General features: G+C 42.1%; 1 protein-coding gene across 1 annotated transcript in view; it reads left to right on the top strand.

Moving 5' to 3' along the window:
- The window catches only part of fbxw7 (F-box and WD repeat domain containing 7), a 123,810-nt gene that overhangs the window by 6,445 nt on the left and 98,467 nt on the right, over positions 1-18,898 (top strand). Inside the window, exons 2-3 of the mRNA XM_083982868.1 lie at positions 9,719-9,827; positions 18,710-18,789. The gene's annotated coding sequence lies outside the window, so the exon portion shown is untranslated. The remainder of the gene's footprint in view (positions 1-9,718; positions 9,828-18,709; positions 18,790-18,898) is intronic.

The following is an 18,898-nucleotide window of genomic DNA, read 5'->3' as shown; positions in this document are numbered from 1 at the left end:
CGTGACATTGGCTTGATTGAGGAATTGATGACGATAAAGAGTCCAGAGAGCAAGAAAAAAGGGGAAAACAAGTTGGATGTAATAGTCAAAATGGTTTTGAGGATTTTTTTCACAGGTAAAGAGACTTGAGAGAGAGAAAGAGAGAGGAAGCAAGTGTTCATGTGTGTGGGGGGTTAGGTTTTCAAGTGGTGAAGAGATTGCTGTCGCAGCAGACTTTTGAATTTAGATGAGAGACTCAAAGCGAGAAGTGATATTTGCGTCGGTCTTGTTAATCACGTGCTGCTTTTTTCTCAGCTGCCTCGTTTGTTTCTCATCCAAATTAACAAATTCAGGAAATCAACGGGTCGCTAAAAAACAAGACGAGACGAGAGGTTGTGAGGAGGAGAAGGACGACGAGGTGTAGATGTGGAGCATTAGGGAGTGAAAAAAGCAGACAGCAGGTGTGAGTGAGTTGTTGTGTGAGGCCTGGTGCTGGTAAACGGGGCAATAATGGAAGAAGGAAATGAAATGGTGCAAATCAGTTTGAAGAGGAAAAGAGATTACACGAACAGGTTCTGCAAAAGTTCAGCCTGTTGTTATAGGCATTGTGTGTGTGTGTGTGTGTGTGTGGGGGCACAGGCACTTGAGAGAGAAAGTGAGATCAAGGGAAAAGGAAATTAAAGGGCTTTTCCGTGGGGAGGTCCAAGTCGCCCTGAGGAGAGAGGGATCTCCCGTCTCGGTTGTATTTTATATAAGAAAGTCATTAAGCAGCAGCAGCAGCAGCAGCAGGAATGGACGGCATTCAGACCTGGAAGAGAGAGAGAGAGATGGTTCAGCCAGGTCAGACATTTGGATATTAAAACACATGACAGGGCTTTTATATTCACACCCATGTCCAGAAAAACACTTTAGCTCTCAGACTTTGTTTATTTATTTATTTATTTTACTGGTCTTAGCCAGCAAGTTGCCTCAGCAGCAGCAGCAGCAACAGGAACACAGCCCACACAGACAAAGTAGCTGAGCCAGGTGATAACGCACTGATTACCTTGTGTTCTCAAAGCTCAGCTCAGCGCAAAACCACCGTACTGTTGTTTTTGTTGTTGTTGTTGTTGTTGTTGGGGATGTTACAGGGAATAAAAAAACACAACACTGACCAAGGTTTAAGGTAGTTACTGGACAAGAGGCAGATAAACTGACAGATCTGTTCTTCTGCGTTTTAAGGCTCAGTTCCGGGCTTGGAAATTTGGCACAAACATTCAGTCGGACGAGAGATCTAAGTTATAAATTGATGAGCAGAGTCAAAGATCTCAGTGATAATACAAAAACATGTATTTTCTATATTTACTTAAGAACTGAAACACTGATTTTGACACAATTAAAGGGGAACTATGCAAGTCCGGTCGCTTTTCCGCCGTGTTTCTAACCCTCCTCCTGGCCATGTGCATTTGTTTACAACGAAGCCGGCGAGAAATCAATCAATAGAGCGGTAGACAACGTTACACATCTTATACGATGTTACAATGTGTATATTTGTGTAGTTTTATCTGTCATAAACAAGAGATTACAGGTTACGGGGCGCGTTTGTGTCGCGGTGCCGCCGAGACGAGAGCTGGGACACCGGGTCGGCAGCTCAGATCTTACAAGGTTGGTTTTCAGCCAAGAGACGCTCGATGGAAGGCAGAGAGCCTCCGTTCTCCCTCGTAACAAGTTACAAGTAATTTATTAAACCATCACAATTACTCCACAGCTGTTTAATTAAAGTACAAACCTAGCATATTTCCTCTTTAATACAAATCCCTTATAGGATAAATCATAGAAGGACCATCACTGCCATCGTTCAGTGCTGTAACACAGAGAGAGAAGGAGAGGTTGTGTGACCATATTTCCTGCAGCTCGACTGGTTGATACAAACATGCATCTGCATATGTTTTATTACAGTCATACTGTTTCCTCTTGTCCTGGGATCAGAGCAGAGACCTCACAGTCCCTCATGTAGCTGTTACCGGCCACACGAATGCTAACATTTGCTTTTACACTCATTATGAGAACGGTGGCTTCATACATTGTTGAACCTGTGGGAAGTGTGAACAGCTTCTAGTTTGATATTGGAAAAAAAATCTGTAAACATTGTGATGTAATAATAATAATCCCCCAGTTCTGTCACAGAAGTACTGTTATTAAACCAAACCTAGCATTTAATAGCTGCTGCCGCTGGTGAGGTATCAGGAGAGAGCCTGTGTGTTTGTGGTCGAACACCGGAGGGAAGCTGTTGTCTATGAAGACGAGTGTTTTCATACATCAGTCAGATAATGCACTGCAGCACTGATCCTGTGCAAAAATATTAATATAAATATTATTTACACTTAATATTGTTTTTTGTTCAGGTTTTATGTGAAGTTTCAATTGCAACGTTAGACCTCTTTCTGTGCAATGTGAAATCTCTGTCTCTTCTCACCTCCTTTTAAATTGTTTGTCATTAATTTATTCACTTCTCACGCCCTCCAGTCATTCACTATCAATATATGTTGCTTATTCTTTAACAGACGATAATGCAAAACATTATCTCATGATGTGACTGTCCTATTTCGCCATCTGTAATCCCATTTTGTTACTAGATTTCTTAAATCTCTTCCCTTGGTAAGTTTGCATTCTCTCATTGAGGATTTCTTACTGGAGATTTCTTACAAGCGCGAGTGTGTCGTACAGTTGTGAATGGCCCTCTGCTCTGTTTCTGTCAGGCACAAGGAGCACGTTAATAATTCAGTGTTGTGCCATGTAGTTCTGAGTTGGTTAATGAACACAGAGAGGAATCTCTCAAGGATTTCACTTTGATGTGGACTGTAGTGTGAGCGCTGGGTGACACAGCGCAGGGACGAGAGGAAGCGGAGCTGTGGGACCAAAACTGTCATAATATTATAGTTCAAAATCATGATAAGGTCAAATATGGATAGGAGAGTGTTTCTTAATCCCGTCCTGTGAGGGATACCTTCTGTTCTGTTTCTTGGTGCTGTGGTGCAGAACAATCTCTTTTTTTTTTTTTTAGCTCTTCCAGTGGCCTTTCACTGGTTGTGTTTACAGGAACAAGTGATGGGACGGCGTTCTTCTTACAGAGAGGAGTCTGTCTCTACTCAAAGTAAATGTTCCTTATTTCGTTGAATGATTTACATTTTAGGAGGAAGTTCATCTCATCTTCCACCTCACCTGGCTGTCAGACAATGACTACATGTTCTGTTTTGTTTCGCTTCACCCTGGCTCAGGATCAGACTTCACATTCTCATACACGAGAGACTGACACGTACTTCTGACAGTCCTTTTTTTTCTCTTCGGTTTTTTTTCAGACCACCGACTTGTACTTGGTTTGCACTTGCAACTCTGCAGAAAATACGTCATCTTAAATCTAGAAACCCCAAAATATTCAGTCAAGATTCAAGAGATTCAAGAACTTTATTTTGCCATTTTGTGCACAGACGAGCTGCGTACAATAGGAATTAGTCCCCCAGGAGTCAGACTGAGTTAAAAGAGTTAAAAAGTTTTAAAAGAATTTTAAAGGAATAAGTCAAGCAAAAAAAGACAAAGAAAACATCAATAAATACCATAGATGAATAAAACATACAGAAAAAGCTGCCAACATATATTATACACACACATACACAGAAATTTAAACATGTGCTGTGTGTAAGATGCAGACATCTATGAAGCTTTATTACTAAGATCCTTGTAATTTCAATGATAATGTGAAGCAGTCAGTAATCATTCACTGCCCTCATACATTCAGACTGATGTGCTGCCGGTGTGAAAGGGCGGGTGGAAGTAGCAGACCCATCTCCAGCCTCGGTGTTATTATTTCCTGTCTCCGACTACGCGGAGGCTCCGGAGGCTTTCAGCTCAAAACCTTTTCCATCTATTTTCCAAAACAGTTAGAAACTCTTCTGCCGCAGCGCCCGCCACCCACAACTCGTTCCCTCTCAAATGCCCCACCACCACCACCACCAGTCCTTCCTTCTCTGAGACTGCAGCAGCAGAGGTGCTGGATGAGAGAGAGAGAGAAAAAAAAAAAAAAGGAGGGAGGCCTCTCCCAGCGGAGGTCCTGTTGGCAAGGAAACGGCTGTGTCCTTGTGAATGGAGGCTTCTCTTACAGGCCCGGTCGGGGGGTCCCCCACTGTCTCATGGCCCCGAGAGGACGTTGTTAGAAATCTCATGAGCAAACCTTTTAGACTGCGCACTGAACTCTGGTGGGTTTATATGCTGCTCTGACTCGATGGTGGTGATGCACTTTGTGGTTTTCTCTATAAGTCCTTGTCTGTGTTGGTTTTGTTATAAGATTGTGCGCTGCAGCGGCCGTCCACAACTTGTGATCGCTTGAGTGCTTTTATTCATCCGCTCCTTCTTCACGCTGAATTTTGGGGGCAAAGTCGTGAACCTAAGGTTTTTTTTTTTTCGAGAGACGGGCGAATCCACTCTCACAGCGTTTCTGCTCCCGTAGCATTTGCAACCTGATGTGCCAGATGGTTTGTTACGCAGACTTTTCCATCTGGGAAAGATTTATGTTTGAAACAGTTTGGGAAAGGGCAGGTGATTTAAAAAATAAATAAATAAAAAATACTTTTCAGGTGATTAGATGAACCATCTGTCTGCCCCCCCTCACTAACTTCAACCAATCAGATTCTGCATCACTCACAGTTCGGCCACCTGGTAAAACAAACTCTTGCCAAAGGGGAAGAGTGAAAAGCTTTCAGGGTCTTTCTTTGATCTATTGATTACTATTAACTCCTCTGATAAAGCACTTTTCCACGACACAGTTACAGCTCTACTCTACTCGACTCGATTTAGGTCATTTTCCATTACAACTGAGTACTTGCTCTCTTTTTTCATCCCCCCTGTCAGCCACCAAACGCACAGCAGCCGTTTAACTCGTGTGAAAGAATAACGACGGTCTCAGATCAGTGGTCGGCGCTGCTACTGGGTTTTTTTTGTGTGAAATAGCCGGTTATGATCTAATGATGACGACACTCTGGTCCAATCAGTGGCCGGCAGTTGGTTGACGTCACATTTAAGTATCGGCTCGGTCTGCTTGGGACCTCGGCTGAGGCGTCAGGGAGTTTTTCCTCAGTCGATGTGAGGGTCTAAGGGCAGAGGGTGTTGTTATGATGCCATGTAAAGCCCTTTGAGCCAAACTGTTGGTAAAAATGGGCTACACAAATAAGATTGCCTTGCCTTGCCTTGCCTACCAAAGACAGTACCAGGTATCAGGTCAAGGGTGTAACTTTGGGCATTGGGGGGGGAACAAACATCTCTGCCAATATAAGATTTTTTTAAAGCAAAAAAGTCAGTATATGTGTCCTAATGCTGGGAAGAGTGCAAAATCATTAACTTTGAGAAGAGGACAAGAGAAATTTTTCCTCTTTATTTTGGTATTCCCATATTCGTTACAATTAGTAAAAGGTATTTCAGTCACTCACTATTATACTTAATGCATTTTATTTTGTTGTTAATCAGTTGTGGTGATTAACACGTTTATTCTGACAGGACTAACACTTGTTATTGATTTATCATAACACCAGCTGCCCCTGTGTAGCCATCTTCTCATTTTATATGACAAAACAACTTTTTAAGATTGTTGTTGGCCTCGTGGCTCTTTGTGCTTTACCAATAATGACCAGTTATAATGGCTGTATTAGATTATACATTTGTATCAGGCACTATCTCTAGTGGAAAAGTAAAAAAAACCGAGTCAAGCCGAGTAGTGCTAGTGGAAAAGGGCCATGCGACATGCCCGTGGCTGTCAGTAGTTCCTCCTTCATAAGATGCAGATTGGTTTGGCCACAAGTTAAGAGGAGCTTGGAGTCTGACTAGATTGACTCTGACTCGTGAGAAATCCAGCTGTCTTTCTTGCAGATGGTGCTGTGATTATTTTGGCATTTAGTGCAATGCAAGTCACAATTTTTTTTATGTTACTGAAACTGGAAAAAAAGGAGAATTTCTACTTTTATTTTTTAATGGCTCTGTGCAACAGTGTGTACATGCTCCCCTACATCTGGGTCAGTTGTGACTGTGATAACGTTTTGATTCACTGCGCAGCCCTACTTGAAAGGATAATAGCATGGTTGTGTTGATTGGAAAAATTCAGACGCCCAGTGACTGTCTTCACACAATTGATCAAATACTGTTGTGCAATTTAAAAAAATCAGTGCGCAGACTAGAAATTCCTTTTCAAGGAAAGTTTCCGTGCACCGTCTGTATGATTTAAGGTCCGTGGAAGGAGATGGTTTGAATAATATGAATAGAAATGAAGGACAAACAAAACCAACAATCAAACAGGGAGGACACCAGTAATTGTGGGTTTCCTCTGATTGGTGTATTTTTCCTGGATGAGAGCCGCTTGCCTTTGATTATATGGAGCCAATGCTGTGTGAAATGAATTTGTTCATCTTCCAGATTGCTGTGTGTCTTTGTCTGTGTGTTAACTAAACTGCGGTTTTCCAGCTTAGTTGGTTTTGAACAATGATAACGATCAGTGTCGTTTCCACGAAATGTGAATCTGTCTTTAATAAACACTGGATTTTAAGACAGTCTCTGTTGCAAGTTCAGTGATTTGTGGATGGACAATCAGTAGTGGCAGATTTCCCCGTAACCAAGCGACCGACAGCTACAACAACTACATAAGCAGAGCGACCTGACAACCAGATCAGGATCACATTTGCATAAATAAAAGGGGGAAAAAATCAGGGCTGCGTGATCTTCTCCACAGTCAGATTTTTGTCTTGTGATGCTGTGAAATTGTCCATTCTTTGTTGACAGTCCCGTCACGTCCCTGTGAGCCAAAAGCTGCCTTTACAATGTTTGTAAAAAAAAACACCAGGATAAGAAATACAACTAAGTGATGTGTTCTGTCTGTTGTGATCTTTAATCACATCACATCGCAGCGTGGCACCTTCAGACAAACAGCGATTCAGTGACAGTCAACACTTGTTGCACTGCTGCTGCAATGGGAGGAAAACAAGACAAAATACACAGTGTTTGACTTTGGTAAAAGACACAACATGTCAATATCTCTGTGTTTGTTGATCTCTGAAATCATCATCCACCGGCAAACCCTCCGATAATAAGCATTTCATCAACCCGAAAAGGAGTCGGTTCTAAAAATCAGTGTCATATACATACTGGTGCACTGGAAAGAGTTATTGCCGATTCCCTCTATTAATAAGATGGGAAATGTCTAAATTAATCCATGATTAGATGCCTTAGGGGGTGGAAACCAGCGAGTGTCTGTCCTCTCTGTGGACAAGGACGGTGAACGACTGACCTAATTATTCATTTCCAAATTCCACAAGAAATGAAAACGTCAGTACAGCAGCATCCTGTCCTTGTCTCTTCCCTGCACGCAGGTGTCTACGGCTGACACACTTTTCATCGCTTTGTCCTTTTAATATTGTCTCCAAAAATGCTCTGAGAGAAGTAAATGTGGCTCATAATAACCGTGACCGGACTGCATTGTTGCATGTTAATAATAGTTTTTCTACACACATTAGGAATTTACCATGCCAGTAATTTCTACCGCGCCATAAAATCACCTGAGGCACTTTTCAGAAATTAGGTCTAAAATTCAGTCTTTAGTCTGAGGAGTCTGTGCATTGTGTTAACAGAGATGTTTCGGCTTTTCTAAGATGATGTATTACAGCAGAAAAATTGGCTTGAAATTGCTGATTTTGGAGTTATGTAGATCACGCTGTCTTGTCCCACATTCCTGTTCTTCTACATGAATAATGCACTGTTTATCAAAGTTATAGTAGGTAGACTGTCTGTCTGCTGGAGCTGCTCTGCTCTGCCGCTGTTCTCATTTACTGTAACTCTAAAATGCATCTTACGGGAAGTTGACAGCTTTAAAGCGACTATAATCTGCATTTTTATGGTTAGATATTGAATGTCAGTGTGAATACAGTGACCGATGTGAAAGTTTTTTTTTTTCCCTTGTGGCAGCGAACCCACAGAGAATAATAACCCGAATCTGCAGCGCTGCTCGGCTCGGCTCGGCTTTACCGACATATTTGAAGCGAGTTTCAGCTCATTGTTTAGCTGGATGGTCATCATCAGTTTCCCTGTCTTGGTTCACGCTCGCTGCTCTCAGTATCATTTTCGGTCACAGCAGGAAACTGTTGTCAGTGAAATGGCTCTAAAAAAAAAACACAACAAAAACCCACTTTGCACCACATGCTCAGTGACAATGAATGGACAGAATTGGTAAAAAAGCTGCTAAATGCTCCACTGTGCTCACCCGCAGCTAAAGAGGAGAATATTTCAGGAGTTGACGGACATGGGAGTCAATACTCGACACAAACATGACGTCAAATAACAGTAATTTTGGGCCCTGACTGTTGGTTTTAGCATCAAAATAGTTTCGTTTTCTGTCGGTAAACTAATTGATGAAAGGGATAGTTCACCCAAAATTCAAATTTCACTCATTATCTACTCACCCTCATGTCGACAAAGGGCTGGGAGAATTTTCAGAGTCCTCCGTGCCTTCTCGGAGTTACAGCGGGGTTCGGCGCAGCACTACATGTCCATATAACGGTTGCGAATGGGCCTCACTTTTCTTCGTCCAAAAAGACACACCAAAAGCATCCAAATACCTCCATAGTGCTCGTCTGTAATGTCCCTCTTGTATTGAAGCCCCGACATGAGAAATTGTTCCGAAAAAAATTAAATAAGTCTATATTTTAAGATTGTTTGTAGCGGAAGCTCCCAGTGTCTCAGTTCACTGCTCTTCCTGTGTCAGTGCAAATCTCGCGTGATTTGGACGGACTGGCGGAACAATTTCTCATGTCGGGGCTTCAATACAAGAGGGACATTACAGACGATCAGTATGGAGGTATTTGGATGTTTTTTGGTGTGTCTTTTTGGACGAAGAAAAGTGAGCACCATTCACAACCATTATATGGACAAATACTGCTGCGCTGACCCCCCCGTAACTCCGAGAAGGCACGGAGGACTCACTCTGAAACTTCTCCCAGCCCTTAGTCGACATGAGGGTGAGTAGATAATGAGTGAAATTTGAATTTTGGGTGAACTATCCCTTTTAAGAGGATGTTTTAGCTTCCCAGGATGAAAACACTTGATGCTGACACCTTCATGAATTTAGAGTTAAAGAACCAGGGAGTAGGACTGTGATGAAGAACTGAGAGCGCTATAGGAATGTGTCGTGCATTGTCATGGTAGGATATCCTCCCTCAGACTTGACCTGGGTGGCTTTCCGTCAGGGACGTCGGCAGCTGGCAGCTCAGTTAAAGTGCCTTTAAGTCTATTAGAGGATAATCCTGTAGGGACAGTGGCAGTGAACAGAGGGACCGGGCAAAACAACCCCATCACTTCACTTTCCTCACTTTTTTTGTTGTTGTTGTTGTCATCCGAGTGTGTCCCTCTCTCTCCACACAACACATGGCTACCATATGCTTTCTTTATTTCTCCGTAAAAGGAAAAGCTGGCCTCTGTAAACATGATGTAAAAATAGAAAAAACAAAACAATGACGTGAGTGCTGCTGCTGCTGCTGCTGTGTGACCCCCCAAATTTTTTAGCTGTGCTCTGAACAAAATTGCATTAGATGGTTTTTCCCGACATCACTACAACATGAACGTTTACAGGTTTTTCTTTGTTTTGTATTTCTGCTGCTGCTGTTGTTGTATCTTTTGTACCTCACAGTTGTTTTCTAACCTTTTTTATTGCTTTTCTCTACACTTTCTCCAGATTCCCACCTTTCTCCGCCGCCCCTGGCTCAGTCGGTGGCTCAGCAACACTTCAAAGGGGAAAGGTCTGCGGCGCTGCAGATAACACGCTGCAGGCCCTTGAGTGACAGGTTTGGCCCCTTCTGTGTCTTTATATGAAACAGTTTCTTTACTGATGTTTCTAGTGCTTTATTTTATTATTTTTTTTCTTCTTTAAAGCCACTCTGTCTTCAATTTTCCATTGTTCTGCTGAGCCTCAGGCCTCAGCGCTCACTTGGACAGCCTCATTGCCCTTCAGCAATTGAATTAAGTTGTACGATGTACTAGTTACTTTTTCATATATTGTTAGCTGGTTTATTTCAGCAGGTTGCATAGGACGAGTCTTAAATTATTTAATTGGAAATTACACATGAATAGTATACAAACATATTTTGATGAATGGGATGGAGAGATATGGTCATGTTTAACTCCACAATGTTTCTTCTTTCTTTTCCCCTGGTAACATAGATTAGAAATTGGTTCCTTCTCTAAGACTGACACCTCTATGTCAGATATTTTTATTTTCTAAAATAGTGAAATATTGGCTTTATTGTCCTTCTGCTTTCCTTGAACCTCTCTGCATCATATTCCTGAACATTAGCTGGTATTTTGATTGTAAATTACTAGGATATTTCAAAGAAAGACCTTCCTATTTGATAATAATTATAAGAGAAAAGGAGGAAATGGCTTGTGCCATCAGAAAACATTCGCCTTATTCAAATGTGGCCCATCTAATTAAAGGACAATTCCAGGCGAATTCAACTCGGGTGTTTTTTCATATCATTTTAGGTCTAAAAGAAGGAATCTGAAGATTTTCAGTTTAATTGATCCTGTTTTGCGGTAGTTGCGTCTGTCCCCGCATCGCCACGGCAGCAATGAATGGGAGTGGATGTAAGTTCCGCTGTTTAGGCTGTTTACAGCCCTCAGAGCCGCATTTTTTTTCCACAGACAGCGTCAGATGGCTACTCATGGCTACTCACATGCACCCAGAAGTTTATTTACTTCAAGCAAGCCGACATGTTTGTAAAACTAGATCTAATTCAAAGTCTCCCGGAGGCTCGCGTGAGCCCGAAGTTGCAGTGCCGGTGTGTTCAGGCGCAGTAGGAGCTACCGTTTGTGTCATAAACACAGGAATATCATCTCTTTACTTGCTTGAAGTGTACATTTTTTTCCACAGACAGCGGCAGGTGGCTACTCAAACATGCGCCGAGAAGTTTTTTTTACTTGAAGCAAGTAAAGAGTTGATATTCCTGTGTTTATGACACAAACGGTAGCTTTTCCCACTGCTCCTGAACACACCGCGCACGGCAACTGGGTCTCGCGCGAGACTCCGGGAGACTTTGAATTAGATCTAGTTTTACAAACATGTCGGCTTGCTTGAAGTAAATAAACTTCTCGGTGCATGTTTGAGTCTCCATCTGACGCTGTCTGTGGAAAAACATTGCGGCTTTGAGGGCTGTAAACAGCCTAAACAGCGGAACTTACATCCACTCCCATTCATTGCTGCCGTGGCGATGCGGGGACAGACGCAACTACCGCTAAACAGGAGCGATTAAACTGAAAATCTTCAGATTCCTTCTTTTAGACCTAAAATGATATGAAAATACACCCCCGAGTTGAATTCGCCTGGAATTGTCCTTTAACTGTTAAAAAAAATAATGTGGGGAAAAAGTAAATGTGCAGTGATGTCACAGATGATAGATTCATCTTTCGGTCAGTCCTGGAAGGCGACCAGTAGATTTGAGATGAGGAAACGTCTCATACGAAACCCCTCTCAAGTGTGACGGATAAGCGTTTGGATCCCTGATCTATGTTGGAGCACTTTGAGGATTTTTCAGAAGTCATTGCATCTTTTGGCTTATCAGTGTTTCCATGGCAGCAGCACGTTGGCGTTCAGGTTGCTCATGATTTCCTGTGGGATAAAAGACCTCTTGCTCTGCTCTGTGAGAACATCTTTGTCCTGAAGACAGCCAATAACCATCTGACAGACAAAATAATTAGAATACGTTTATTTTATTTTTTTTTAGATTCTGCCATTTATCTTGCTTGATGTGATACCGAATAGCAGATTATGTGTCATCATCAAGACTCATTATTTGCCATTAGAAACCAATTTACAGTTGAATGTTTACAATAAACTACCTTCCTCTGCATCCGAGGTAAATTGAAGTCTACCAAAGGTCACACATTGAGAGACAGCTAACTGTTGCCTGGGATCATTTTTCTCTCTCTCCTCAGTGTGTTGGAACATTTAGTAACATATTTGCTGGCTGAATGTTGATGAGATGCAGATTAGGCCTGTGACAAAATAACAAATCAAGTTTTGTGATACTAAACAGCAAGAGAGAAAAATGCGTATCTGCGGTTCATGTTATATTTTGCAATATCAAATCACACATATTTCTGTGTCAGTTCACTGTAAGCAGCTCTCAGCCTTAACTACAGCAGACACTAACGTTTTTTGGACCATGGACTGTTTTTTTTTTTTGGGACAGTTGATTTCTCACAGATCGACTCTCTGTTTGTTTGTTGCTTGTTGAGCAAATGGTTTGATAAAGGTCTGAGTGGCCTCTTTACTTTTGATTGCACTTGCAGTCAAGTCCAGCAACAGTTGTCGACAACAGTTATTCTCAGTTATCCTTCACCTCACCTGGCCCTGGCGCCCGGTGCAGGTCCTCTGCTCTTCTTCTCTTCGCTGTGGGTGTGTGGTGGTCCCACCTCACCCAGAGAGCTGAGGACGGAGGAGCATGACGACTCGGGATGACCGATTAATCTTATTTTCATCGTTGTAACGATATCAACATAAATATCGCACCTGAAACACGTCTGCACGGCATCGATTGGCATATTTATCCTGGCACGACTTCTCTCGTTTAGTCGACTTATAATGTTTGGAGTTTGTTTACAACGCGCAGGCTTTCCACTCTTCCTCTTCTTCTCTGTTTTTGGTGTTTTTGTGTGTGGCAGCGTTACAGCCCCATTACAGGCCTGGTGTATGTACTACAGCTTATTGAGGAGTTTTTAGAAAAACACAGGAATAGGAACCTTTTTTGGGGGCGCTACCCACACATTTAGCTGTGTTGCTCATTCCATTAATGCACGATCCTTAAACGTTGTACCTCATTGTAAAGGTGACTAATCAGGCTTTCCAGCAATATATAATACAACACCAATCAGTATTATTAAAGGGGAGAAATGATTGAATGAATAAATCTTTCCGACCTTTTTTTTTGAGGAGTGTTAAGTGCTGTCAGATTACTTTGTAGCGCGACTTGATGTTTCCAATCCACTGGCGTTCATGGAGATAAACAGCAGGTGGAGATAATTATTCTGTACTGGTTGAGTCGATAAAGATGATGTAATCCTAGACCTTTAGTAATATAGATTTGACGTATAACACATGATGTGTCATGCATTAACCTGAGGACAGTTGCAGTCTCCTCATCGCTCCACACAGATCTGATGATTTCATCCAACGCGTTTTTTTTGTGTGTGTCTTTAGTAGAGCAATGGATCAATTGACATTCATGTATGCTATGATTTATTCACTTGGTCCGTTTCCATTGCACTTTGTTGCATCGTGCTTGTATGGCTGCACCAAACAAATCTCAATTGCAATCAGGATACATGTCAAAGTCATTGCAGCATTATTTATTTATTTTTCTTCATAGTGTGGTCAGCCTTAGCAGAGACTTTTGTGAATGTTTGCAGAGCAGTACAGAGAGAGAGAATTAAAAATAAAACAACTCAGTCTATGTGTGTCCTGATAGGAACGATGTCTGGAAAAAGCATGAATTGATTTTTTTTGTGTGTGTTGACGAAGCATTAATCACTTCTGAATCAACAGTGTCCCCCCATGCATGTACTCTTTCATTAATTCAGCCTGCTCATTAGTTTTTTGTTTTGTTTAGTAATGTCTGCTCTGCATGACTGAAATGTGAGCTAGTTTGCTGCAGGGAAAACATCTTTTCTTTTTTTCTTCCCCCCCCCCCCCCCCCCCCTCTAACTGCTGAGACTCACAGCTGCAAATTGTGTCATGATGATGATTGTTGTGATGTTCAGGTCTCAGTTACTCACCGTAGAGAGAAAGATCCAGGACTTGGAGGAAGAAGCCGTTGAGGAGGTGGGGTCGCAGAGGAAATGAGGCTACATTCCTGCACTGATTTATGAAGTGTCTTTCACACTCTACTCCGCACCGCTCGGCTAGTTTGCAGCTGCTTCAGACAGTTTGCTGGCCGCGGCGGAGGGTGGACCCGTGTCAGTCTTCATATTGAAAGGATGTCATTAGATGCTGTACCATTTTGAAAATTGATACTATATGTGTTAAGCTGAAGTGAATTACGTTACGCTTAGTGGTTTAATACAGGAGCTGATGCCCCAACTCCCTCCCTCTCTCTCTTTCCCGCCATAGCATCCCCAGTTCTTTGAGGCTGCGGTTGGTTCTCATTCATCCAAAAAAAAAAAAAAAACATCCAGAGTGACGCTCATTGGGATCCCAGAGCTCGGAGCTGAAAAACTAATTGCAGACACACTACGCAGTGAGTCACGTCTAAAGACTGGGTCCAATGTGACGAGACGAGGCCTGTTTTATTATTAATCTGTTAGAGACTCTCCTCCGAGCGCTGCTGTGTGAGAACATGTCGACCACACTGGGCTCGAAGTTCACACCTCCAGCAGGAATTAAAGACATTTCATTCTGGGTTGTCTGACTGTGTTGGAATAACAATATATATACAGCCTATAAAACACTTTACTCTCTGTGAGGTATGTTACAATATCTGTTATGTGACCTGTGTTGATTATTCACTGCATGCTGTTAAAGTCTGGAGCAGTGATCTCTGGTTACCTTTCATTGTTTCGCCCTCTGACATGTTTCAGAATGAGAAAGAAGGGTGTTTTCACACATACAGAAGCGGAAATGACACATTGTTCAATAGGGCTGGGTATCACTACTGATTTACTGAATCGTTACGATTCACAAGGCTCCAATTTGATTCGATTTATGATTTGATTCAATACTGAGTCATTAAGAGATAGATAAAATATTGCTTGGTTATGAAAGAGATTTCCACAGAACTAATGCTGCTAATTGTACACAGATGGAACTCTCTAACCTGATGCATAATTAAAAATATGAATGTTTACATTAAATATTTACAAAACAACGGTTACATTAATGCACATTTATTTAACATGACCCACTCCAGAAGTCAGTGCAACAGTGCAACTCTTCTGTACAGTCGTGGGTGATGATTCAAGCACTGCAATCAATGTGCACATTTCATGGACCCAACAAAATGTAAACAGCAGCGTGATCACAGATCTCGATCACATGGCTCTGTGATCTCGTCCAGTTGGTCTCACACGATCGCAGGAAACTGCATACATCAAAACATCAATCTAAGGATTTTATGAATTGATATCAGATATTTCAAATGAAGATCATTGATCTTTTAAGCCCAGCCCTGTTGTTTAATTTTTCAGCTAGTAGCTGATACGGTCCGCGTTCACACACGTTTGTTTTCAGATGCGTGGTACTATGTCATGTTTACATGAATCCCGGTTGTAAAAATGAAACTCTGACAAGTAACGCTAAACTTTAACAATGGAGACACAAGTAACGCAGTGCACAAGTTATTTGGGTCATTTCCACTCATATCGTTTGTATTATTCACCACTCTCTGCAAATAATAGATTCTGAGAATGAAGCGCGGCTGTGGGAGCAAACTACAGGATTCATTTCAACTCCAACTTGTGGCGTACACCCGGTAGTTGGTGCGGACCAAACCAGAGTTCGACTGAAGCCGCGTCTGACCAGCCGGTTGAGTTCACACTGACCCACCCATACTGCACTCGGGCCCGATGTTCAACTGGGTTGACATAAACGCTTCCTGTGTGAAAGCACCTTAAAATATCAACAGGCCTACAGGTATTTCAGTCAAGTGCTGTTGTCTCCAAACAGTGTCTCTCGTCTCTCCACTTGAGTCACATTTCAGTCACATCTTGCATAAGATTTGGCCAGATTTTGAAAAACAAAGGGACGACTATTTTGAAGAGAGCCCTTGTACCATTAAACTATCAAGAGCACTATTATTCTTGTGTTAAAATATGTATGTGGGTACAGCTCCGAGTTTGGTTTTATGTAACTTTTGTTATTTAGTCGCTGATTTTGTTATTACATAACAGCTGTTCTCTTTCTCTGTGTGAAAGAATGAAAAGGAAAGCGTGTTGATTAGGTTTAATGCTGACCTTTAATTACATTTGAATCAGACTATAATTAATCCATAGATAAGTTAAGTGCATACATGACCTGAGCAAATTGTCCTCCCTTGTTAAAGAAAGACTGTTTCTAAATGAGGACAATGATTTTTGTTCACTAAAGATGGCTGTTGCATTCATCCACATGTGAACTCTTTTTTTTCTTTTTTGGCACATCCAAATCCAGCTGACCCAGACTGAAGCTGCAGGCATCCACAACCTGGGCCTTGCTTCACTCTTAGGCCTATTTGGAAACACTCTGCAGCACTTTTCCTAGAAAACACTGTACTGGGGCTCATGTAGAAATTAGAAGCTGGCTTATTATTGCAACTCTGAATACACGAGTTTGTCAACACGTAGCTCTCAAACTGGGCCAAACGGAAGCAGCTAAGATTTTAAAAACAACAACTGAGTCGTATAGCGACTAGTGAATGCGCATAGCATCCTCTTCTTCTAGTGAAATGACTCCGGGTTGCTGCTAAAGCTACATCTGCACTAATATGTTTTTGTTTTAAAGGGGAACTATGCAAGTTTGTCACTTTTTCTCATATTTTCATTGTCATGATGATGATAGATGGAAGACAGAGAGCCTCCATTCTCCCTGTAACGGGTCATTTAACCAACACAATTACCCTGAATATGTTTAGTTACGGTGCAAATCTTGCATAGTTACTCTTTAAAATGCATCTTTTGGAAACAACCCTGACCTGGTTTTATGTTGAAAACCCAGTGGTTGCATTGCAGTGTGATCATTGAGAAACCATGACACAGATGTCCACAGTCACTCCCTGATTGGCTCTTATCTCCCTTGACTACCAGGGGTGAATATAACAGAGATAATGAATTATAAGTTTTATTGGCCTGGTTGTTTTTGCTCGCAGCTGTTGTGCAGTCCAACTCTAGCACTGCAGCTGACTTTGCTGACACTTGTTCAAAGTATTATTATCTTTTTCAACTAATGAACTGCACAGAGGTCGATCTTGCACATGCCCACATACTTACGTGATTGCTTAGGTATGAATGTATATTGTGGGCTGCATTTAGGCAGCAATTTAAAATCAATATGAAATGGTTCTGAGTGATGACGTGGGTCCACCCTGAGGGGAGCGGTCTCCTACACAGTGAAACAAGACAACACCTTATCTTGGTTTTCCCCTATTTTTCTTTTACATTTTGTCGTCCGCCTGTGTCAGATTGCTGAATTCTGAGGTTTTCTGTCTGACGTCCATCTCTATCGAGGTCTCACGGTTATCAGATGTCAAACAGCTGGATGGGCTGTCTGGGCATCTGTTCATTTTCCCAAAAACTCGATGTCCTCCATATCCAGTTTTTTGTTGTTTACGTCAACTTTAGAAATCCTATTCTCCTGACACGAGCCAACTCTTCTGAGCTGTCGGGGGATGATCTAGTTGGGGCCTAATTATATTTGTAGGCAGCGGCTCAAAACCATCAGCTTGATTTCTCATATTAAAGCACCTTTGTCTGTGTTATGTTATGACCTGTTATTATACAAATTACACCTGAGGGTGCTTTCCATTTTTGGGGGCTGTTTGTGCAGTGTTGGTTTTAAGAATTTCAGCAGGAGGAGAAACACATGGATTAGTTTGGACTCCACTGCTGTCGACTAACTCATGTTCAGAAACAGAGGTGATGACTGGAAGAATCGACTCTGTGAGTAATTTGATTGGGTTTGTGTGCGTGGAAGGGCACTAGTCTAGATATAGTTGGTTATATCAGCTCTGTTTCAACAGGCAGATGGATAATCAGCCTGGGGGGGCGATACTTTTAGCCACTGCACAGCCCCACCTGTTTTTTTTTGTTTTTTGTTTTTTAAAGTATATTACTGTGCATGTAATGAACACGTTGCAGTAACAAGGATAAAACTCACTGTGAGTTTTTATGGTGTGTCAGAAATCTGATACCTGCCGGACACCACCTACTTTGTATAATTTGGACAAAAGCTGAGTGTCTGGGAGGGAGCGCAGCAGCAGCAGCAGCAGCACCCAGCAGGTGTTGAAATAACACACTGGAAAAATATTAATGGCTCCTCCTCCTCCCTAATGCTGAATGTGCAACAGCTTGACTCCCTCAAACTGTCAATGGGCGAGAGCTAATGGTATGTTGGCTTGTTCACAAAAAGCGTGAAAACATCTTGTACCAATTTATTTGTCTAGCCTGAACACCAAGGAAGAAGACGGAGGCCACATTTTCACAAATACATGCATGTTTGATGTGTCCAATGTTTGTTTTTCTTTTAAACTTTTGAAGAAACAACTTTTGCTGTGTCACCAGTTTCATGTGTTTTCAATAAAAAGTGTCGGCGTGTTAATCGTAGCCGTACACTGGGCTGTGAGCAGCTGCCCCCCCCCCCCCCCCCCCCCCCTCTGCTCTTCCCATCAGATGAGACAGGAAGAGGTGACACATGTGTGGTGGTGACTCACTGTTTTCATGCTGATGCAGGTATTGTTTCTTGTGCCAGGTTGTTGAATAGATCTGTTGCAGTTTGTAGTTTCTTTGGCAAAGCCGTGGAAGAATTGACGTGTTCTGTCTGTCTGGGGTTGTGAGGGATGAAGTGTGAAATCCCAGCGCTCTTATCTCACTGCTCTGGCCCTCCTGCCTCTTCCTCTTTAGTCCAGTTGGTCCCTGTTTGCTGTTAACCTTTTAATCTCCCGCAGATCACTGTGCTAACTTGATCCTTCTCGCTCTTTGTCCACAGGAAGAATCGACCTTTAGAGTAATACCTGGCGTGGAGAAGAAGACCAATTTCGGCCTGAACAAAGGCAGACAGAGAGAACTGTAAGTAAACACTGCATGAACCCTTCAGAGGTCAGCGTGTGTGTGTGTGTGTCTCTGTGCTCTGCAGTGTAAGGTGCTTAACATAAGTGTACACTTATGGAGAGTGTAT

The sequence above is a fragment of the Trachurus trachurus genome (genome assembly GCF_905171665.1).
Source record: "Trachurus trachurus genome assembly, chromosome: 1".
In the NCBI taxonomy this organism is placed as follows: domain Eukaryota; kingdom Metazoa; phylum Chordata; class Actinopteri; order Carangiformes; family Carangidae; genus Trachurus; species Trachurus trachurus.
This window is presented reverse-complemented; position numbering and strand designations above follow the sequence as displayed.